Here is a 24,669-nt window from a genome sequence, read left to right as displayed (position 1 = left end):
TTAGGGTTGACCAACTTTGGGAGAAGTAGATGAATGGAACATTATCAATATTCCTTTGAACACTTACCATGCATTAAGTATTATATTATGTGCCTTATGTGTATTGTTTTATTTAACATAACAATAATATATGATAACTGCTAACACTTTTACTCTAACAGATAAGGAAATTCATAAAAATTTACTTCAGAGTTATTAGGGAAAAACAAAGAATTCATACTTGGAATTCTTTGTGTTCTACCCATTAGTTCTCAATGAGTACAGAATTGACAACACCAGACCTACAGACTTATAGCATTGACAACACCAGAAAACTTCTAGAGAAGCAAGATCTTTTTTTCACCTTATTAAAACATTGACCTTATTTCACATGGACATTTTCAAGTCCCCACCATTTCCATTTGTCGGACTACCACCACTTCTATGTCCTATTATAACATTCCATATATACTTAAAACCAAGCAAAGGGTGGAATTCCATCTTTAAAAACTGAACAGGCAATTTGGACAACACATCCTTGGCAACGGAACCTGGACAGCATTTATCAGACACAGTATAAGTTCTTACTCTGCGTTATAAAAAGGACAGCCAGATATCAACTGTTACAGAAATGAAATAAAATGGAAAATTTTAGCAAAATTTTTAAACTATTTCTTAAAGACACTTGTTCTATTGACAGAGATCTTGAATAGACTCTTGGTCAGTCATCTGGAAGCAACTCTTTGCATAACTGATGAACTTGGCTTCCACTTCGGGAAGAGAGGTACCTTTTTTCTATACTTCCTTGCATTTTTGCTCTAATGTCTTCTAGAGGACTAGGTCCTTCCAGTGTTTTAGGAATCTTTTCCTTTTTTTTTTTTTTTTTTTTTTTTAAGATTCTTGATCTTTTGATCTTGGTGTTGATTGTTTTTAGTCTTTTCTACTCTGGTTTGGTTTGTGTACATTTTGGGCCAGAGTATCTTGTATAGATTTCTTTACTAGACCTTTTCTTCAGCTTCCTCATCATCCAAATCATCATTTTCATCATCATCTTCATCAGCAGCAAGTTTTACTTTTTTCTGTGGAAACTTGTTACCACTTCTAGGACAGAAGAATTTTCCAGATATATTAAGGAGTTCCACATCTTCTTCCTCTGTTATCTTCTGACTCTGCATTTTACTCCACAACTACTAAGTGCTGTCCATAAATATGTGCAGGTCGTGAACCACATTTCAGTGAAAGACTACAGGTGGTAATATTTCAAAGCCACCAACGTCAACCATTGGCTGTTCTGACATTTGTCAGAGTTGCCAATGTGACTTTAATTGGACTGTCTTCATAATTCATTTCCTCTGTTTCAACAATGTACAATTAATCCTTTGCACCCACCCTGAACTGACCATTTTTAAAGATAAAAAAGATAACTGCTTATTTTCATTGTTATCCACCCTAAAGTGATATTCTCACAACTGAAAAGATAGTTCTGGGACCTCAAGGAGATCAGGTCCATGTTCATCTAATCTTCCACCCAATTTTCCAAGTGGCACACACGCTAGTGGGAAAGAATGTAAACAGAAATAAACTACTACTGTTCCTCAAAACAGCTGTGCAGTATAGCCTCACACCAGGGCCAGAGAAGCAAATTTTTGAGCCCCAAGCAAAAATCTACTGAATCAGAAATTCATGGTCAAAGTCTGGAAACCTATTTTTTTTTTCATTTTCTTTTCTTTTCTTTCTTTTCAGTGTTCCAGAATTCATTGTTTATGCATTAAACCCAGTGCTCCATTCAATACATGCCCTCCATCATACTCACCACCAGGCTCACCCAACCCCCCAGTCCTCCCCTCCAAAACCCTCAGTTTGTTTCTCAGAGTCCACAGTCTCTCATGCTTTGTCTCCCCCTCCAATTTCCCCCAACTCACTACTCCTCTCCATCTCCAAATGTCCTCCATGTCATTCCTTATGCTCCACAAGTAAGTGAAACCATATGATAACTGACTCTCTCTGCTTGACTTATTTCACTCAGCATAATCTCTTCCTGTCCTGTATATGTTGATACAAAAGATGGGTGTTCATCCTTTCTGATGGAGGCATAATACTCCATTGTATATATGGACCATATCTTCTTTATCCATTCATCCATTGAAGGGCATTTTGGTTCTTTCCACAGTTTGGCAACTGTGGCCCTTGCTGCTATGAACATTGGGGTACAGATGGCCCTTCTTTTCACTACATCTGTATCCTTGGGGTAAATACCCAATAGTGCAATTGCACGGTCATAGGGAAGCTCTATTTTTAATTTCTTAAGGAATCTCCACACTTTTCCAAAGTGGCTGTACCAAATTGCATTCCCACCATCAGTATAAGAGGGTTCCCCTTTCTCCACATTCTCTCCAACACATGTTGTTTACTGTCTTGTTAATTTTGGCCATTCTAACTGGTGCAAGGTGGTATCTCAATGTGGTTTTGATTTGAATCTCCCTGTTGGCTAATGATTATAAACATTTTTTCATGTGTCTGTTAGCCATTTGTATGTCTTCTTTGGAGAAGTGTCTTTTCATGTCTTCTGCCCATTTTTTGACGTGATTATCTGTTTTGTGTGTGTTGAGTTTGAGGAGTTCTTTATAGACCTTGGATATCAGCCCTGGTCTGTAGTGTTATTTGCGAATATCTTCTCCCATTCCGTGGGTTGCCTCTTTGTTTTGTTGACAAAACAAAAGCTTTTGCTGTGCAGAAGCTTTTGATCTTGATGAAGTCCCAGAAGTTCATTTTCACATTTTTTCCTTTGCCTTTGGAGACATCTCTTGAAAGAAGTTGCTGTCACCGATGTTGAAGAGGTTACTGCCTGTGTTCTCCTCTAGGATTTTGAGAGATTCTGCCTCATATTTAGGTTTTTTTATGCATTTTGAGTTTATCTTTGTGTATGGTGTAAGAGAATGGTTGAGTTTCATTCTTCTACACATAGTTGTCCAATTTCCCCAGCACCATTTATTGAAGAGGCTGTCTTTTTTCCACCATATATTTTTTCCTGCTTTGTCGAAGATTATTTGATCATATGGCTGAGGATCTATATCTGTGCTCTCTACTCTGTTCCATTAGTCTATGTATCTGTTTTTGTGCCAATGCCATGCTGTCTTGGTGATCACAGCTTTGTAGTAAAGCTTGAAATCAGGCAATGTGATGCCTCCAGTTTTGTTTTTCTTTTTCAAAATTTCCTTAGCAATTTGGGGTCTCTTTTGGGTCCATACAAATTTTAGGATTGTTTGTTCCAGCTCTTTGAAAAATGCCAGTGGAATTATCATCGGAATGGCATTGAAACCATAGATTGCTCTGGGCAGTATAGACATTTTAACAATATTTATTCTTCTGATCCTTGAGCATGGAATGGTCTTCCATCTTTTTGTGTCTTCTTCATTTCTTTCAGAAGTATTCTGTAGTTCCTGGAGTACAGATCCTTTACCTCTTTGGTTAGATTTATTTCCAGGTATCTTATGGTTCTTTGTGCTATAGTAAATGGAATCAATTCTCTAATTTCCCTTTCTATATTTTCATTGTTGGTGTATAAGAAAGCAACTGATTCCTGTACTTTGATTTTGTATCCTGCCACATTACTGAATAGCTGTATGAGTTCTAGTAGTTTGGGGGTGGAGTCTTTTGGGTTTTCCATATAAAGTATCATGTCATCTGCAAAGAGAGAGAGTTTGACTTCTTCACTGCCAATTTGGATACCTTTTATTTCTTTTTGATGTCTGATTGCTGTTGCTAGGGCTTCCAGTACTATGTTGAACAAGAGTGGTGAGAGTGGGCATCCTTGTCGTGTTCCTGATCTCAAAGGGAAAGCTGTCAGCTTTTCCCCATTGAAGATGATATTCGCTGTGGGTTTTTCATAGAGAGATTTTATGAAGTTGAGGAATGTTCCCTCTATCCCTATACTCTGAAGCGTTTTAATCAGGAACAGATGCTGTATTTTGTCAAATGCTTCTTCTGCATCAATTGAGAGGACCATGTAGTTCTTCCCTCTTCTCTTATTGATTTGTTCTATCACATTAATTGATTTGTGAATGTTGAACCACCCTTTCTTCACAGGGATAAATTCCACCTGGTCATGGTGGATAATCTTTTTAATGTACTGTTGGATCCTATTAGCTAGGATCTTGTTGAGAATCTTAGCATCCATATTCATCAGAGATATTGGTCTGAAATTCTCCTTTTTGATGAGGTCTTTGCCTGGTTTGGGGATCAGAGTAATGCTGGCTTCATAAAAGAGTCTGGAAGTTTTTCTTCTGTTTCTATTTTTTGAAATAGCTTCAGGATAATAGGTATTATATCTTTTTTGAATGTTAGGTAGAATTCCCCAGGGAATCCGTCAGGTCCTGGACTCTTGTTCTTTGGGAGGTTTTTGATCACTTCTTCAATCTCGTTACTAGATATTTGTCTATTCAGGTTGTCAATTTCTTCCTGATTCAGTTTTGGAAGTTTATAGGTTTCTAGGAATGCATTCATTTCATCTAGGTTGCTTAACTTATTGGCATATAACTGTTAATAATAATTTCTGATGATTGTTTCTATTTCTTTGGTGTTAGTTGTGATCTCTCCCCTTTCATTCATAATTTTATTAATTTGGGCCCTCTCTCTTTTCTTTTGGAATAGTTTGGCCAGTGGTTTATTGATTTTACTGATTCTTCAAAAAAGCCAGCTTCTAGTTTCGTTGATGTGTTTTAATGTAACTCTAGTTTCTATCTCATTGATCTCTGCTCTAATCTTGATTATTTCCCTTCTTGTGTGTGGGGTTGGCTTAATTTGTTGCTGATTTTGCAGCTCTTTAAGATGTAAAGAGAGCTGGTGTATTCTGGATTTTTTTTTTTTTTTTTAAAGAAGGCTTTGATGGCTATGTATTTCCCCCTTAGGACTGCCTTTACTGTGTCCCATACATTTTGGACCAATGTGTCTTCATTTTCATTGTTTTCCATAAATTGTTTAAGTTCTTCTTTGATTTCCTGGTTGATCCAAACATTCTTAAGCAGGGTGGTCTTTAGCTTCCAAGTATTTGAATTCCTTCCAAACTTTTTCTTGTCGTTGAGTTCCAGTTTCAAAATGTTGTGGTCTGAGAATATGCAGGGAATAATTTCAATCTTTTGGTATCAGTTGAGCCCCAATTTGTGACCCAGTATGTTGTCTGTTCTGGAAAAAGTTCCATGTGTGCTCAAGAAGAATGAGTACTCTGTTGTTTTAGGGCAGAATGTTCTGTTTATGTCTTTGAGATCCAGCTGGTCCAATGTGTCATTCAATGCTCTTGTTTTTTCATCAATTTTCTGCTTGGATGATCTGTCTATTACTGATAGTGGCATGTTAAGATCCCCTACTCTTAATGTATTCTTATCAATATGACTCTTTATCTTGATTAACAGTTGGCTCATGTAGTTGGCTGCTCCCATAGTGGGGGCATAGATATTTATAATTGCTAGATCTTCTTGGAGGATAGACACTTAAAGAATGATGTAGTATCATTCTTTATCTCTGTCTACAGTCTTTAGGTCAAAATCTAGTTTATCGGATATGATAATCATTACTCCAGCTTTCTTTTGAGGCTCATTGGCATGAAAGATGCTTCTCCATCCCTTCACTCTCAGTCTGGATGTACACTTATGTTCCAAATGAGTCTCTTATAGACAACATATGGATGGGGCTTGTTGTTCTATCCAACCTGCAACCCTTGCCATTTTATGGGAGTGTTTAGGCCATTCATGTTGAAAGTGATTTTTGAAAGATACGTTTTTATTGACATCATGTTGCCTGTGATGTCCTTGTTTCTATAGATTATCTCTGTCAATTTCTGTTTTATGTCACTCTTGGGTTATTTCTTCTTTTATAGAACCCCCCCCTTAATATTTCTTGTACTGCCAGCTTGGTGGTCACATACTCTTTAAACCTTGCCAGTCTTGGAAGCTCTTTATCTCTCTATCCATTTTTGAATGTCAACCTTCCTAGGTAAAGTATTCTTGGCTGCATGTTCTTCTCATTTAGTGCCCTGAATAGGTCTTGCCAGCCCCTTCTGGCTTACCAGGTTTTTGTGGACAGGTCTGATGTTATTCTGATGGTCCTTCCTTTGCATGTAAGGAATCTCTTCCCCCTAGCTGCCTTTAAGACCTCTTGTCTGAAATGATTTGTGAATTTTACAATTAAGTGTCTGTGAGTCTTTCTAGACTTGTTGATCTTGAGGGTGTTCTTTCTGCCTCTAGGACATGAACTCTAGTTCCATTCCCCAGATTGGGAAAATTTTCGTGGAGAATTTGTTCAACTGTATCTTCTAGTCTTCTTTCTTTCTCCTCCCACTCAGGGATCCCAATAATTCTGATGTTGGAAAATTTCATGGTGTCATTTATTTTCCTAATTATGTTTTCATGGCTTCTAAGCTATTTGGTCCAGGCCTCTTCCTGATCTTTTTTGTCTATCAGTTTGTCCTCTAGATCACTAATTCTATGTTCTGCTTTGGTTACCCTACCCTAAATTAGAGAATTTAGATTAGATTGGATCTCATTGATAGCATTTTTAACTTCTTTCCAGGAGAGCTTTCACTTCTGCCCTAATCAATTCCATATTGTTATTAATGGTTTTCTCCAACCTAGCCACTGCCTGAATAATTGTTACCCTTTCTGACATATGTTTATGTCCATATGAAGTAGCTCTGATGGAGAGGGTATAGTCTCTGAATTTTTCCTTTCCTCATTCCTTATCCTAGTTATTTTAGTGAGAGGTGGTTGAGGAGATGTGTAGCTGAACATATGAACCGTGATCCAGGTAAGGTGTACCCTGGCATGCTTTTGAGCAATTGGAAGTCACCACCAAAAGGAAAGAAAAAAGAAAGACAGAGAGAAAGAGAGAGACAGGAAAAAAAAAAAGAGAGAGAGAGAGAGAGAGTAGACCCAGCCAGATGGACCCCAAAGGTAAGATTTATAAGGTATAAAAACAAAAATGGGCAAACAAAAAGACCAATAAAAATAAAGGACAAGGGTGAGGGGGGAAGAACCCAGCCAAAATTAACCCCAAGTATAAGATTAATATAATACCAGAACAAAAACAAATAAACAGAAACACTGACAGAAGAAAAAGACGGGAGGGTGGTTATAAATCCTCAATGTGGGCAAGGAAGGTTATTTTGATCCTTCCCGGGTGTATCTTGATACCTTTGTTAAAGGACTCAACTTTTCACAGGTAAAGGGAGATTAAAACTGGTTTATATATAAGGGTAGTATTGATTATGGAAAGAGGATTACCTTGAAGCTTATATTTATATGTATTTAAAAAAAATAGAAAAGCAAAAGAAAAACACAGGTTTAGGTATGAAAAAAAGTTCAAGTTAAAGGTTATTATGGAATTTGTTGTATTGAACCTCTCATTGTAATGGTAAATAGGTTTAAAAATTAAAAAGAACAATAATAGTGAGAATGAATTAAAAATAAAAGTTGGGGGCACCTGAGTGGCTCAGTAGGTTAAAGCCTCTGCCTTCAGCTCAGGTCATGATCCCAGGGTCCTGGGATTGAGCCCCACATCGGGCTCTCTGCTCAGCAGGGACCCTGCTTCCTCCTCTCTCTCTGCCTGCCTCTCTGCCTACTTATGATCTCTGTCTGTCAAATAAATAAATGTAATCTTTAAAAAAATTAAAAAAATAAAAATAAAAGTTGTATATATGAAGTAACTGGTATTAGGGCAATACCGGGAGTTTAATATCTTGTTTTCCCCTGATATTGGGGTTTTACAGTTTTATGGGGACTCTATAGTGGTTGTCCTCTCATTTTTTCTCAGCTGCCTTTCTGGGGAAGGGGTCTGCCACATTGTTTTTCAGTCAGTCTTGCTTAGGTTGAGTCCTTCTGCTCCTTATCAAGGGACTGGGTTCTGTGGAAACCGGTTTTTCAGGCTTTTGTTCTCTGGAGATTTTTGTTCTTTCGCGGCTTTTTGTAGCTTTTCAGAGGTTTAATGGAAAGCAAACTGCACCCAGACTTCCATCTCAGAGAGAAGCTTCAGTCTGTTCCCCTTTGGGTAGTCCAGAACATACAGACCCCCCCTCCGCCAACTCCACTGAGCCATGCAACTTCTCACAGGCAGTGTACTTCCCTAGCCACCATCTCAGGGTTTGCCCAAAGTGCCCACTTATATCTGCATCCCCATGCCACTAAAACCACAAGCAATATTGGTCCAGGGAGCCTGCTTCCAGTGGCTGCCTTTGCGGGGACTACTGTCTGGAGTACAGACCGCCAGAGAGATCCCAACCAGAGATAATGCACTGAGATTTTCAAGCCTGGGCTGGGAGTGTTCAGAATCTCAGCTGGCCCTAGAGACCGTCAGCTAGTGCCTACACAGAGCTCTCTCACGTGGGGGTAGGGAGTGTGGTTCAGACCCTGGTCACACAGGGCACATGCAGAGTGGAAAAGACTGTGGTTCTAGAGAGCGTCAGCTGGCGACCACACCAGACTGTCTCACATGCGCTGGTGGGAAGTGCATCTAGCCCAGCACTGGTGCAAGCAGCTGGGGGCTCAGTAACCACAGCCTGGAGGCTTAGCTGCACTCTCTCCAGCACAAGTGGTCACTGGTGGTGGCCATCCTGGGTCCATAGGCTTATTCCTATGCCTGTGATTGCCTGATTCCACCAGTTTCCCCTTAAGATCTTTTGCTCTTTTTGAGTGCTTTTAACCAGATTCCAAGTTAATGCTTTGTCCCCAATCGCAGGGCACTCTTGTATTGGGGTATTACTTTCCAGTGGGTCACTTTTGGTGGCTCCCTCCCCCTCTGTTTATCCTCAGATGTCAGTCCAATTCCCACTTCATTTTACATCTTCACTGGAGTCTTCTGCCCTCATAGAGATCCAGAAGTGTATAATCCTACATCTCAGGTTGATTTCATGGGTATTCAGAATGTTCTGGTAGATAATTAGCTCACTTTAGGGGACCAGTTGAAACTGGGTCTCCTACTTTTCCGCCATCTTGCCCCAGCTCCAACCTGTTTTTAAAAGTCCTCTGGTGATTCCAATGCATTCTAATGTTTGAGTGTAAGCACCATAACTCATTATCTTAAACATAGTACTGCACTTAAAATGGATATTTGTTCTAGGTATCTGTACCTGAAATAATTGAAATTATTAGAGTACTATTGTAGTCAGTTTGGGCTATTGTTAAAACACTTATTTCTCATAGTTCTAGAGGTTGGTAAGTCCAAGATCAAAGTGCTGGCTAATTCAATGCTTTGGTGAGCGCTCTTTTCCTTGTTTGCAGATGGCAACCATCTTACTTTTTTCTAATATGACCTCTATTCTGTACATGCACAATTGGAGACCGGGTTCTTGTGTCTCTTCCTGTACTTGTAAGGGAGCTAATCTCATCATGAGGGCATCACGTTATGACTTCATCTTAACTAAATTACCTCCCTAAAACCTTACCTACAAATACTATCACATTGGGGATTAGTGCTTCAACATGTGAATTTTGGAGAAACACAAACATTCAGGCAATAACAAATCCCTAACATTATAATGCATCTCAAAAATATGAAAATTCCTAATTATGAAGCCCAAATATACCTTACTGCAAGGTTTCAGTAGATCTTCCACTAATGGAACATCAAAAACAAAAACAAAAAAACACCAAAAAACAAAAAACTATAACTCTTGAAATTATTAAACAAATGCCACATTTAAGTAGATTGTAAGAAAAAAATAAAGAAATAAACTTGATTTTCACTCTAGTTGAATGAGCAGTGTTTTTAGTTGTATTTAAAATTTCTCCCCTTTTCTGGTAATAGAAATAATATATGGTTGTTTAAGAACTGTGTACATTTTTCTCATGGCATTATTTATTTAGTAAAGATGAAAATCAACTTTTGCCATTGTTTTAAAAATGTAGTTGAACATTGCATTAGAAAACTGTAGATAGAAATGTTTGAACTCTGAATACCTTCAAAAGCATAGAATGATTTTCATAGAAAAGGTCAAAATTATAGGAAAATGAAAGTAGATAAAACATATCCTCAAAGATTATGTGCTTGATTGGTATATTATATTCTTAAGACTACCATAATAAATTACCACCATCTGAGTGATTTAAAGCAACCAAAATTTATTCCTTTATAGTTCTGGAAGCCAGGAGTACAAAATAAGGAAACTGTGCTGCTACCATCCTTCTTGGGGTATTACTTTCCAGTGGGTTGTTTTTCTATGTGTTTCTAGGTTCTTTTTCTCTTTTCATATAGGATACCAATCATTGGACTTAGGGTCTATCTTAAATCCAGGAAGATTTCATCTTGAAATCCTTTAGAAATTGCATCTTTAGAAGATGCTATTTCTAAATAAGTCACATTCAGAAATACCAGGTTTACATGAATTATTGTAGAACACTAACATAGTACAGTGAGCAAAAAACTAAAAAAAAAGGGAAAAAAAAGAAAAAAAGATTTTAAAAGTTAACCTTATTAATTACATGTTTTTTTATAAAAATATTTTTATAAAAAATATTCAAATCATTATAAAGTATTAAATATGGTACTTTGATTTATTTCATGTAATTAATCAAAATTCCAGCCCTTAGAAATAATTTTCTTCTGAAAAGTAAACATCATTCTGAATTTAAGCTATTTTGATCCAACATTATTGCAGCTCATTTATATAATCAGCAACATGGGTGGTCACAAATACAGTTTAAATTTTATGGAATATTTTTGTTTTATTTGAGGTTATGGGCATTGTTAAGCAAATTTCAGGAGGGGAAAAAAAGACTATTGCTTTATTCTATATTCTCAAGATCCTCACAAGGATAATTTATAAATTTTGAAATTCCTTTTTGTCCACAACCATAATAACATAAAGACTGTCTATTGTAAGCTATCTGTGTGGACAGTGATATAACTTATAATTATTGGTTAAGGAATTCACTTTATATCCACAATGAAAATTTAAACAGCACACGTAGGTCTAACAATTTCAGATAGGCTTATTTATTTGGTAATAAGCCACAGATACTGGAATAAGTTATGTATAACTCACACTGATGAAAGGATTCATGTAATTTGTTTTGAGACACACTCAGCCATTATGCAAATTTCAGGAAATATAACTCTAAACAAAGGAAGGCACCAAAGAATTAACATGGCAATATAGAAATCACAAAATTAAATATCCCCAGAAGAAATGCAGGATTCTTTAAAATGTGTTGAACAGGTATAGAAAAAAAAAAAAGGCAATTATGAAGACTGGAAAATTGGCAATTATATACCCTATCTAATAATACTGAAATGCAGAATACTTAAAATAAATTTGGGACCATACAATACATCTTTCTACTGCCTTCAACCTGAGACACCAGAGCACCTACAAATAAAAATACACTAGTAACACCAGCAATCCTAATACAGAATGAAATGTTACATTAGGGACATGTATACAAACAAATTCAGGAGTCAGGTAAGACTTTTCTATAACAGTGGCATCCACTGAAGGGTTAAAAGGAGCAGTTGGATCTTGACAGAGTGAGAAGGCAGAAGAACATTCCATTCAAAGAGAACAGTGTGCTAAATTACCTGAAGCCAAGTTCACTTTACTGTATCACTGGGTTTGGGAAGAATAATGCTAAAAGCTAAAGCTGGAAAGGTAAATAGGGCCCATATGAAAAGCCTAGTAAGCCATATAGAGTTTCACTCTTGGAACACTGGGGAGCCAATAGCATAGTTTACCAGAAATGTGACATGATGAGATTTGTACTTTAAAAATAATATTTTGGCTAGAGTGTGGAAAATTGATTTGATTTTTAAACACCACTGGAGGCAGAGCCTCTAGCTGGAGACTATTAGAGTAATTCAAGCCAGAGATGCTGGTGGCATGGGCTGAAGTACATCAGTGGAAATGGAAATGAAGTAGACTGATGTGAATCATATTTAGAAGACAGACCTGACACAATCTGGTGATGGATTATATGTGGGAGACAGGAAAAAAATGAGACAGCAGAAGAAGTCTGATGATACATAGTTTCCTGGCTTGAATAGATGGATAGATAGCAGCGTCACTTTCCCTTAAGGAGTAAGCAGAGTTGAACATGCTAATCAAGATTACCATTTATCTCTTATTTTCCCCATTCAGTTTCTTTCACAGCATAATTCCACAGCTCTAAATTCAGCTTGAGGACATAATATGAAAGTTGTGACTCTACATAATATGTTGCCAAAGTCAAAGTAGCACATTTCTTACATTTTATTTTTCTGAAATCAAGATATCTTGTAATTGGTGCCAAAATAAATTTGCCAGGCACTTGGCAGAGAATTACTGTGAGGAAACTACCAAAGGGTGTATTCTGGCAAAGTTACACCTGTGTGCATTTGCACTTCTTTTTCTTTAATGAGAGTAGTTAATAAGGACACATACATAAACTGAAAGTCATCTTGGAATCACCAAGAATGTCCTCCATGAGAAGAGGAAGTGAGGGAAGTTTCATTCAAGTTCCTGCATGAAAGCTACCACAGCAGGCCAAGTTTAGATCCACATAAATCACTGAGGGTTGCCCCTTGCAAAGGATGAATCTCTGGAGAAGAGAAGGAAATTAAACACTTCTTAATTTAAGATTTGAAATAGACAAACAGCTTGACCTGTTGGGGGAACAGGGATATTGTGGGAGAGCATTTATAGGTCTCTCAGGTAGAAATTGCTGGAACAAATCATATTGCTAGCAGCCGGAAAGGATAAATATATGTGAATCTGAAGGCAGAATATAATGACTGCAATATTAAAGACATATGTCAGACTCAACACCAAGAAAATGACTGTGTTCTTTGAAGAACAATGTGGCCTGACTAGAACCAGCAGGAAATCTTTAAATCAGAGAAACCAAATTATCAATGTTTGGTACATGCATAATGTGGCATTAAGAAGCAATAGCAAAAATCAACTAGGCTGACTCTAGTATTCATTCTGTTTCTGTGTGAGAGTTGAATTGTGCCATTTGAATGGAACAGGAATCCTAGGTTGTTGCAAAATTTACACAAAGATCCAAGCAAGCTATACAGGACTTCTTTCTAATAAGTTATTAAATACATCCAGCCACCATGAAAAGTTGTTATTGTGTGTGCTCCAAATTTAAGAAGTAGTTTATATATGTTTAATAAGTTGTGGTGTTCACATTGTCTGTACCAAAGTGAAGTTAGCTGTATAAGAATGTATCTCTTTCACTAATTGTCACTTGACTTATTTGCATAGGGAACATAATAAAATTGAAGTTTAACTTAAATATTCAGCCCTAGTTCTTGATAACAAAACATTAAAACATCTTCTAAAAGAACATATTTTGATAATCTAAAAATGAAAACCTTAATCTAATTATAATTTATTTAAAGTCACATACCGGACAACACATTATAAACAAAGAAATTACCAAATATCTTGGAAGATCTGGAGTTCTCTCCCCTCATAGAATGACTATTGTTACTACTTCTTTAATTGTTAACTACTATGACTCTAGTACATATATCTAAGGCAAAAATATCCTATGATACACAAAAGATGTTTATCACTTAATGATTAACAGACAATGAAAATAGGGAAATATACTATGAGTTTAAATAAATATTAATTAGAGGGGCCTGGGTGGCTCAGTTGGTTGTGTCTGCCTTTGGTCATGATCAGGTCATGATCTCAGGGTCCTGGGATAGAGCTCTGTGTTGGACTCCTTGCTCAGTGGAGTCTGTTTCTCTCTCTCCCTCTGCCCCTACCCCCCACTTGCACGTGGTCTCTCTCATTCATTGTCTCTCTCTTAAATAAGTAAATAAAATATTTTTAAAATATTAATTAAAGATAAAGTAATATATGGGTAGTGATGATTGGTTGCTTGAGTATGAAATCACAAGCATGGGTTATAAAATATAGTGTGGCCATGTTGATGCATTCAAAGGATTAAGAAGACTAGAACCCAACTGAAAAAAAGCTCAAAATGTAAACATTTATTGTGATATAAATAAATAGAAGATTTTTCCCAGTTATAAAGTTTTTGTATGTATATTTTCAAAGTAGTGTTAGCATTTCTTCCACTAAACTGTTATTAAAGTGATACTTTGTCTACAAAAATAAGTGCCACCTTAAAATGAAGAAATTCTGGTCACATCTGTGTTTCTTTTAAGAAACAACTGCCTGAGATTTCTTTTAGGCTAAAGTGGGTTTTATTTTTATTTATCACAGCAGAAACTGAATGTAGAGCCAGGATTCTCCAGAGAAACAAAATGAATAGGAATTATATACATAAACTTTTATTATAGAGTTTTACTTCACATAATTATAGGGGCTGGGAGGTCCCACCATCTGCTGTCTATGAACTGGAAACTCAGGAAAGCCGTGGTGCAGTTCAAAGAATCGGGAGCCTAAGAGTCAATGGTATAGATTACAGTCTGGATCCAAAGGCTTGACAACCAAGATACTATAAGTTGGATATGTACATCCAAGTTCTGGTTTGAGGGCAGAAGATTGATGTTCCAGCTCAAACATTCAGGCAGAGTGTGAATTCAATCTTTCTCTACCATTTCGTTTTACTCAGACCCTCAGTGGATTGGATGATGCTGCCATTGGAGAGAGCCATCTGTGTACTCATTCGGCCAATTCAAATGCTAATCTATTCCAGAAACACACTGAAATAATATTTAACCAAATATCTGGGAATCTTGTGCCCCACTCAATTTGACACATAAAATTAACCATCACACTGAAACTCAAAAGGAGTTTCTTATACCAAAAGCTCACAATATACTGTGCGTCTTAAGCAATCAGGTGTGCCTATACATGCAGAAAGATACTAAAAGTTCTGGATTAAGCTTTAAACTTTCAAATGTATGCAACAAAATAAAATAACAGTATCACAAATCCTTATCTTGCTTGAATACTTTTCACTTTCTTTAAACAACTGCACTGTTTTCAGTCTGAAAAGACCCCAATGGGGAAGGATAATACCCATGCTAAGATCTCAGAGAGCCCACACTTTCATTTCATTCAAGCTTCCTACTCCAATGGTATATCTCAAAGAAGTCTTTGTTGACTTTCCAGTTACACACACACACACACACACACACACACACAGGCCCGCCACACCTTCACATATTACCTTACTATATTTAGCTTTATAAGAATTATTACTACCAAGATTATTTTCAAATCTATATATTAACGTTTATATTTTGTCCATTTATTAAGATGTTGACAGAATGAGGAAACATCAGTGACTTATCAACACAGTATCTAATATGTGTAGAGCAGCACCAGGAGAATCTTAAGTACTCGATGCAAATTCTGTTGCATATGTGATTTATCAGTATGTCCTATCAAAATGTCCTTGTAAAAAACTACTGATTATATTTCTTGAAGGAAAAGTCATTACAAAGAAATATTATCCTAGAAAAATATTTACTTAGACAAGTAGATATTGGGAAGTATTGACCAATCTTGAAAAGAACTGGCAATAGCCATATGAGTTTTATTAATGGTCATATTAAACTCTGTTGTTGTCTTGTTTATTTTTGAGAAGGCATTTTAATATTCAGTTTTTCCATTTTGTTCTTGCTTTCAAGCTGCTTCTTCACTCCATTTTTCTTTTCAATTATTTATTAGTATTTATATCATTCTTTTTTTTTAAGATTTATTTATTTAAGAGAGAGAGAGAGAGAATCTTAAGCAGACTTCCTGCTGAGGGTAGTGCCCAACATGGGGCTGGATCCCAGGACCCTCAGACCATGACCTGAGCTGAAATCAAGAGTCAGACACTTAACTGAACCACCCAGGCGTCCCTATATCATTTCCTAGCAGGAAACTAAAAATTTCTCTGATGCTTAAAAATGTCACTGGCTAATATATAGAATGGGATTATATACAAAGTTATCATTTTCATTTTTAAGTATTTTCCTAGATTTAAAGACTTTTTCTTTAGCTTTGGCTTCTTGGAGAGATTCTCTTTCCTTAACTTTGGAAGTGCAACATTCGTATGAAAATCAATGATATGACTATGTACTTAGAGAAAAACAACTCCTGCAAATGTAGAATAAAATATGGGAATAATGGGAAGAAGGAGACAGGGCTAAAATAATATCTGACTTTATAAATTAGCCTGAGTTAGAAAAACTCCATTAAATTGTTTGCTGAAGATGGAGAACTGAATACGGAGAAAGTACTGAATAAATTATTGTGTAATTAGATTTAACTGGAGAAAAAGAAAAAAAGGTTTGTAAATTTTGTCAATTTAGCAGAAGATTAAAAATCTCTCTTTTTTTTTTAACTTATGCCACATGAATTCATGATAAATATAAAACTAAATATGGGTGATATCATGTTAGGTGTCATGGAGGATTTTAAAAAATGCTAACATGTGTGTCCTGATTTCAATATTAATAGATGCATGGGTGAGATCAAGAGTGGTGAGTAAAAGGAGAAACACTCAAATGTCATGGGTGGCTCAGAGACCAGAGATTACTTCAAACTGCAAAGATTAGGAGAGGTTTCATCAAGTAAACTACATTTGTTCTTGTCCGGAAAAGATAAATATGACTCAGACATTTAGCTGTGGGCTGTGTGTATTCTGAATAGTGGGAACAATATGAATAAGAACATAACTTGGTGAATATATGTGTGTACACTGATGAAAATTCTACTTGCTGAAGTTAGAGACTTGGGAAAGAGAATACAGAGGTGATACTAGAAATTCTGTATGCAATTAAATCATATAAACCTTGAGTGGGAGTAGAATTTTATTTGATTGGTGATGGAAGGGCCGTGAATATTTTTCCTCAAAGGTGTTGTATGATCATTGTTATATTTTAGGAACATATTCCTGATATCAGTGGATATGGAACATAAGAACAGCAAGTTAATTAAGAAATTATTTTCAAATTTCATAGAAAAGATAGTAGAATCTTCTGAAGCGGAAGCTTAACAATAAGCTTGGAACCACAGTATAGATATCTGAGATTCTTAATGAAGGAAGATGAAATTTGGAAAAGAAAAAAAATGAAGGAAATTGTAAGTGATTTAGAGCTATGATAATGCTTAAAACTTTTCATAAAATTGCTACATATACACAGTTTATATCACTACATATACATATATCCATATTGTATATTGTCCTTTAGTTGGGATTTGTCTGATTTTTTTTTTTCTCATGATTAGAATGGGATTATGTTTTTTTAGGAGAAAGACTACAGAAGTAAAGTGTTATTTTTATCACGTCATATCAAGGGCACTGTTATGGGTTGAATAGTGTTCCCCCCAAAAAAGATAAATTAAAATCCTAACTCTCAGTATCTCAACAAAAATGAAAGAACCTCAAGGTCATGAAAAATAAGAAAAGTCTGAGATACTGTCACAGCACGAGCCTAAGGAAACCCATAAATCGGTGTAATTAATGTAATGTCCTACATGTATTCCTGGAACAGAAAAAAATAGTAGATAAAACTAAGGAAATCTAAATAAAAGATGGACTTAATACAATGTATTAACATTAGCTTATTAACCATAACAAATTATCATAATTTATATAAGATGTTAATAATATTAGAAACTGTGGGACATATGAGAATTCCCTATACTATCTTTGGAATTTTTTCTGTAACTCTAAAGCTGTTATACTAGAAAATATTTACTTAAAATATATTTATTATTGATGTGTGTGGGTGGCTCAGTAAGTTAAGCATCTGCCTTTGGCTCAGGTCATGATCTCAGAGTCCTGGGATCGAAACTTGCACTGGGCTCCCTGTTCGGTGGAGAGCCTGTTTCTCCCTCTGCCTACTGCTCCTCTTGCTTGTACTGTCTCTCTGTCAAATAAATAAGCAAAATCTTAAAAATATATGTTTATTATTATAATTCCAAAAGGAGGTAATAAATATAAAATGTTTTACACAATGCATTGCATATAACAGATGCTATATAGTAGCCATTATTTATGTAAGTTTCATTATATTTGCAAATATTAACATAAAAATTGATAATAATTATTAACAACAAATGAAATAAATCCACATTTGCAATGTCAGCCTCTTCTTCCCTGTTTTTAATGAAACATGCTAAATATATATCTCCTGCTGGGATCTGCAATGAGTGAACATGGTTTAGCAAATTCATAATTTGTGCTAGTCTTTAGATTGCTATTGTCACAATTAATAGTTAAGTAAAAGCCCTGTCTTCATTATAACAAATGAAAATGATTTGGAATTTATAAATCTATTAAATTTAATAATGCTTTAAATGTCTGGATAAAGAGACATATGCTGACAAATGGTTTGGATCAAGAAACTCAAAGTAATTATCATACTGACATTCCTTTGGGATATTCATTGGTCTGTATGATCATGGTAGCTTGAATCATGTAGCTTAATGGAGATTCTTGAGTTTTCATGAAGAATATTCTGCTGAAGTGATAGAGATTCCAAGCCTTTATTTTGGAAATACAGAAGATGATCTTGTAGCTTTAGGACTCTGATAGAGTAAGAATTGAGGGTCCCGTGCGTTTCACTCCTTGTGGTGCCCTACGGAATCTGACCACATCTGTCAGTCTGTCTTCAGATAGTCCCCCCTCTCCCTCACTGAGTCTATTCCCAAACTACAAAGCTTCTGTCTAATATCAAACACTCCAAATCATCTCCTGCCTCAACTCAGGGCTTTTGTACTCTCTTAGAAATACCCTTCCTCATTGCTGGCTCTAATCCCTCCTCCGTCTGTGTGGGTTACTTTCAGTGAACACTCCCTTTCACTCTCTTTAAAATTGTGGTGCTACCCCACCCTCATCTTCATCCCCTTCTCCTTCCCTTTCTCTTCTCCCTAGCACTGATCTTCTTTTAATATCCCATAGTTTTCTAATTCAAGTTTCTATATTGTCCTCTTTCACTAGATTAAAAGCAGTAATTTAGGTCTGTTTTGTTTTCTCTTCCAATCTGGTGCACAAAACAGTGCCTGGCACATACAAGATATTTAGCACATGTTTGCAGAATAAAAGAATAACAACACAAAATTAATGCACTCATTATTTAATAAAGTTCTATAATAATATTCTTTAGTCTTATTTTTAAACATAATTCACTATTTTGCCTAAATAGAAAGTCATACTTAAGCTTTACATTGGATATATAAGCAGGCTCAAAGATGATATAATATCATAGAAATTTCAAATATTCATGGAGTCATTATAAATGTTATAAAGGAGAGGCGTCTGGGTGGCTCAGTGTGTTAACCTCTGCCTTCAGCTCAGGTCATGATTTCAGGGTCCTGGGATCAAGCCTTGTCTAGGGCTTTCTGCTCATCAGGGAGCCTGCTTCCCCCTCTCTCTGCCTGCCTCTCTGCCTACTTGTGATCTCTTTATCTCTCTGTCATATAAATAAATGAAATCTTAAAAAAAAAATAAATGTTATAAAGGAGTCATTATAATCTTAAATATATAATATAATCTACTAAATCTTAAGGATATGAAGATCTTATAAGGACAATACACTCTTCTTGATTTTTAAAAGCATCTTATTGATAACTGTAATAAGATGGTTAAATATTTCTGTGTGACCTATTATTTATTTATTCTAGTTCATTATTTTCAGTTGGGGATTTTATGCACCCTTGAGTTATTAACATAATAGACTGTAAGGATTTCTCTGGCAACATGTTGGTAGGAGAGTACCCACTTATACAATAAAATAAAATGCTGTAATTTTTATTAACATGTCATGATTCCAGTAATGCACTAAGATGCTCATAAAAACATTAATTTTGATTTATGGCATAGATAAGGACTAGATAATAAACACGGAATGAAATAGTTGTAAATGATTTAGATCCATGGATAGCCTCTAAATTAGCCATCAACTAAGCAGGAAAAAAAGTATAAAGACATCAGTATGATTAAATAAATGTGGATGTCTGTTCAGTGAACTAAAACACATAAAAAGACTGTAAGCATGTATGCTGCATGAAAAAAGAGAGACTCTCTATACATGTGTGGTATTTACTTTCAATAATATTGGTCATTACACAGTACAAATACAATTAACATAAATAAAAATAAGAAAAAGTTTAAAGCTGCTATTACTTTAGGTGTTGTTTTGTTTGTTTGTTTCCTTTCGGCACATTGTTTGCTACATTCCAGTTCCTTAAAATATATTTATTCTTTTCGCTCTACCTTTTGAACTAGTTAAAACCCAATCATTTGTGCAATTTGCCTGCAGGCAAGGAAAAGAATACACAGACCTTCTCCCTGTATTTAATGCTTTGCTGATGGCATTTATCTTCATAAGTAATATTTATTGTATTTTCATGTTTATAAAGATGTCATAAGTTACTTAAGAAACTTTTTATTTTTGTTGTTTTTTTTTTAAAGATTTCATTTATTTATTTGAGAGTGAGAGAGAGAGAGAATGAGAGAAAGCAAGCATGAGAGGGGGGGAAGGTCAGAGGGAGAAGCATACCCCACCCAGCGGGGAGCTTCTTGGGGAACTCCAACAAGGGACTCCAGGATCATGACCTGAGCTCAAGGCAGTGGTTCAAGCAACTGAACCACCCAGGTGCCCCAAGAAACGGTTTTTAATTAAAGAAAAGAATATTGTAAAATACAACCATATATACACCCCCAGATTTAGTTGTTGGATTTGTTTTTTTTTTTTTTTTTAATTTATTTGACAGAGAGAGAGAGATCACAAGTAGGTTGAGAGGCAGGCAGAGGGGGAGGGGGAAGCAGGCTCCCTGCTGAGTAAAAGCCCTATGCAGGGCTTGATCTCAGGACCCTGAGACCATGACCTGAGCAGAGGGCAGTGGATTAATCCATTGAGCCACCCAGGTGCCCCCAGATTTAATTTGTTATGAACACTTTGTATTTTCTTCAAAACACATTTTAATGACTACCTAACATTTAATAATGTTTAACTAGTCCTGTACTGTTTTAGATGTTGGCTTTATTTTTAACACTATAAATAATGTTAGGATTAAAATCCTTGGACTTAGTCTGATTTGAGTTCCTCACAAAACAGAGCCAGGAGGACAGCCTGGATACTTGAACTTCCTATGGTAAGTGAACGCAGGGAGCAGGGGAGAGAGACAGGGAGAACAGAGAGTTAGGGGATGGAAAAGGCAAATAAAGAGCGAATTATAGATTTAAATCCTATGGATTTAAGTCCCTGTCCACTATGGAAGAACTGCATAAATATACCCCAGAATTGTGTCTCCTAGGACAAGCAGAAGACGATTCATTTTGTTCCTCTGCCTCTCTTACCTCCTAGCTGTACTGGTCCGTAGCTGGAGCAGCTGAGCTCAGGAGGTTTAGAAGAGGCCTGGGGCAATAAGCAAAGGCCACAGTGAGCACTTGAGTTGTCAGCATCTAAGAGACCTCCTCCAGGAGCTACAGCAAAAATGAAAAGTGGACCCTGGAACAGAGGCAGGCAGGAATAACTTCTCCAGCTGGGGCGGAGAGGCAATGAGAAGCCAGGCGGATTTGGCCCTCCCATGGCCCTCCAAGCCCCCGGCCTCCACCTGGCTTGGTTATTACGACTCCTCCCGGAGACCTGATAGTGGCAGGAGCGACCCTGAACTCTCTGTAGCCCCGGTCCAGCCAGAACCCGAGGAGCCCCCACCAGGACACCTGGAATTAAACAGGAATTGAACAAATCTGCCAGGTTCCAAGTATTCCTCCTCTACTCAGACTTTCCCATTAGTATGCAGACATGGCATTGTTTCTCCCATCTTAAGGGGGGAAAAATCCTTCCTGACTCTCCTTACAGCTATCATTGCATTTCTCTCCTTTGCAGCTAACCTGAAAGCTTTTTTTCCACTTACTGTCTCAAATTCCTCTCCCACTTTCTTTTGAAAACATTTCAGGCAGGCTTTTGCTACTAATCCACTGAAACCTCCATTGTCAAGTTCACCAATTACCTCCCTACTGCTAAATCCAATCTCAGACCTCATCTTATTTGACCTATTAGCAGCATTTGACACAACTGTCTCTTCTCTTCCCTTGAAAAATTTCTTCATTTGACTTAAAGACTTTTTCCCCGTGCATCACTGACTGTTCCATCTTGGGCTACTAGTGTGTTTTCTACCCGTGTTTCCTAATCTTAACATTGCTGTAACTAAGGCCTCACATCTTGGTCTGCATATCTTTCCAATATATAGTTTATTTCTTGACCATCCCTTCCAGTATCCTGAATGTAAATACCATCAGCATTCTGATAATCCCTAAATTTATATTTTTAGCCAAACCTCTATGCTGATTTCAAAAATCATACATTGAGCTAACACCTCACTTGGATATCTAATAGGCATATGGAATTTGTCAAAAATGAAACTCCTGATTTCCTTCTCTTACAACAAACAAACAAATAAACAGAATATCTCCTCTCAGTGTCTTCCACAGTTTAGTGTTTTCTCTATTCCTCAAATTTTTAGGTCATTTCCTTAACTTGTCTTCTTTTGCCTGTACCCATAAGCCCTAAGTCCATCTCAAGATGTATCATCTCTAGGCACCTTGGCCCAACTCACCTTTCACTAAGATTATTGCAAATCTCAGAAGTAGAAGTTTTCCTTCTACTTTGTTTAATCCCCCCTTAATCTATTTAATACACAGCAATCACAGTGATCCTGAAAAAGCATTCATTAGAGTATGTTTCCTATTCTCCTCCTCCCTCCAGTGGCACCCTGTATCTCTCCAACTGAAAACCATTATCTTACATAGTGAGGCTTATAAGGGTATAAACACAATCTTACATCCTTTCTATCCAAGCACTCACAAACTATTATCTTCCCATTTTCTTCACAGGAATCTCTAGCTTTTCCTTGAAGAAGAACCCGCAGGGTACATTCAGATCTTAAATGGTCTTTGTATTTTTTGTTCTCTCTGCCTAAAATGCCTTTTCACGGTTTACCTGCATCACTACCTTTCATTACTTTGACCTCCCTATTTAAATTGCTACAACCACTTCTTCACTGCCATTCCATCCTCCTTCCCTTTACTATTACTTTTCCCTAGTACCTATCACCATTTAACATACCACATGTCACACCTATGCTCTTTTATGGTTTTCCTCTTTACTGTAACTCTCTTGAAAAAAGAAATTGCTGACCATTTTAATAACTGTTGAATTTCAATGATAAGAATAATATCTGGAATATGTTAGATATTTAATCAATAGAGTAAATGTTGAATTAACCTACAATTTATCATTTTTTCTACACAGATTCAAAATTTATGGATAGCCCATAATGAATATTCAATGAATATTTTTGATTAAAGAATAAATAAAATTTGGGGCACCTAGGTGGCTCAGTGGGTTAAGCCTCTGCCTCGGCTCAGGTCATGATCCCAGGGTCCTGGGATGGAGCCCTGCATCGGGCTCCCTCCTCAGCAGGGAACCTGCTTCCTCCTCTCTCTCTGCCTGCCTCTCTGCCTACTTGTGATCCTTCTCTGTCAAATAAATAAATAAAATCTTAAAAAGAAAAAGAAAATATATATTTTAACACATTTTTATTGGTAGATTACTATTGGCCAGACACTCACTTTATAAAAAAAGTCATGGCTGATTTCTTTACAAATTGATGCATCACTAGGAGTTTGAGTTCTTTCACTTTCTGTGACTGTCTCTCTAAATGTCTTCTACATCTCCACATTTACTGTGGAGATATGATGCCAACATTGATACATAGAGCAAAATTATGTTTTATGAGAAGAAAAACACCCTTCTGTGACACATCTGCCATATCACTCCATGTTGTGAAAAGGATCCACAGAGCCAAATGAAGTAATACAAATAATAAGATATTATGCACAATTTTTTTTCTCAATCTTCATCTCCAAGGTAAATATGGAAATGAAGAAAAATCTGACTTCATGTTCTTTAAAATTTCACTGTAAAATCATTAGTGGATGCCAACAATATTCTTGTCCATGTTTTTGTAGTTTCCTTTCTCATTCTTTATATATTGAATGACTACTATGTGTTAGATACTTATGAAAAAAGAAATCACTATTAAGGTCTTTCCTAAAATTACCACTCAATTTCCTTGCAAGAGACAACAAAGACAACTGGAAAATGAGAGAACTGACAGTTTATCATCCAGGGAGGATGTGAAAACATAATAGTAGACAAGAGGATATGCTATTATGGCCCTTTTAAATCAATTTCTCAACATAATTCTATTTCATTGTTATTAGTTTACTAATATTTTAATAAAATGTGCCAAGAATCACTAATTAAATATTCGAGGTAGTTTGAATTTTCAAACATTTTCTTTAGTGTTTTAGAGCAAGACAATTTGAAGATGTAGAATATCCAAAAACAAATGTTAAGCACAATTTCATCAAATGCTAAGTTATCTCTATGGGAATATAAAAACTGTTCTCTTCATTAAGATTGCTCATTTAAAGAGTGGACCTTAAAGGATTTTTTTATTGAATATTTAACTGCCTAAGCCACATTTGTCATTACACTCAGCAAGGTGGCTGCTTAAATCCGTCTTAGAAGAACTTAGAAACTAATCAATAACAGTAAAAATAAAAACACTCTAATGATTTAGCATTTCTTCTGAGTAAAACTAATAGAAATCGGATTATTCGAATCGTGATTTTCATTAAGCTGAAAATCCATTTATTTTTTAAAGGAAGAGCTAATGCTTTCCATACAGATCATCAAACTTTAGATAGTATTATAATGCAAAAACATAATCCA

The 24,669-nt window shown here is 36.2% G+C and overlaps 1 pseudogene; it reads right to left on the bottom strand.

Moving 5' to 3' along the window:
• Positions 1–595: 595 nt before the first annotated feature.
• Positions 596–1,501, bottom strand: LOC111149248 (annotated as a pseudogene).
• Positions 1,502–24,669: the final 23,168 nt, after the last annotated feature.

The sequence above is a fragment of the Enhydra lutris genome, unplaced genomic scaffold, assembly GCF_002288905.1.
Source record: "Enhydra lutris kenyoni isolate GAN:26980312 unplaced genomic scaffold, ASM228890v2 scaffoldscaffold21, whole genome shotgun sequence".
Classification (NCBI taxonomy): domain Eukaryota; kingdom Metazoa; phylum Chordata; class Mammalia; order Carnivora; family Mustelidae; genus Enhydra; species Enhydra lutris.
The sequence above is the reverse complement of the archived record's forward strand: the minus strand, read 5'-3'. Positions and strand labels throughout refer to the sequence as shown.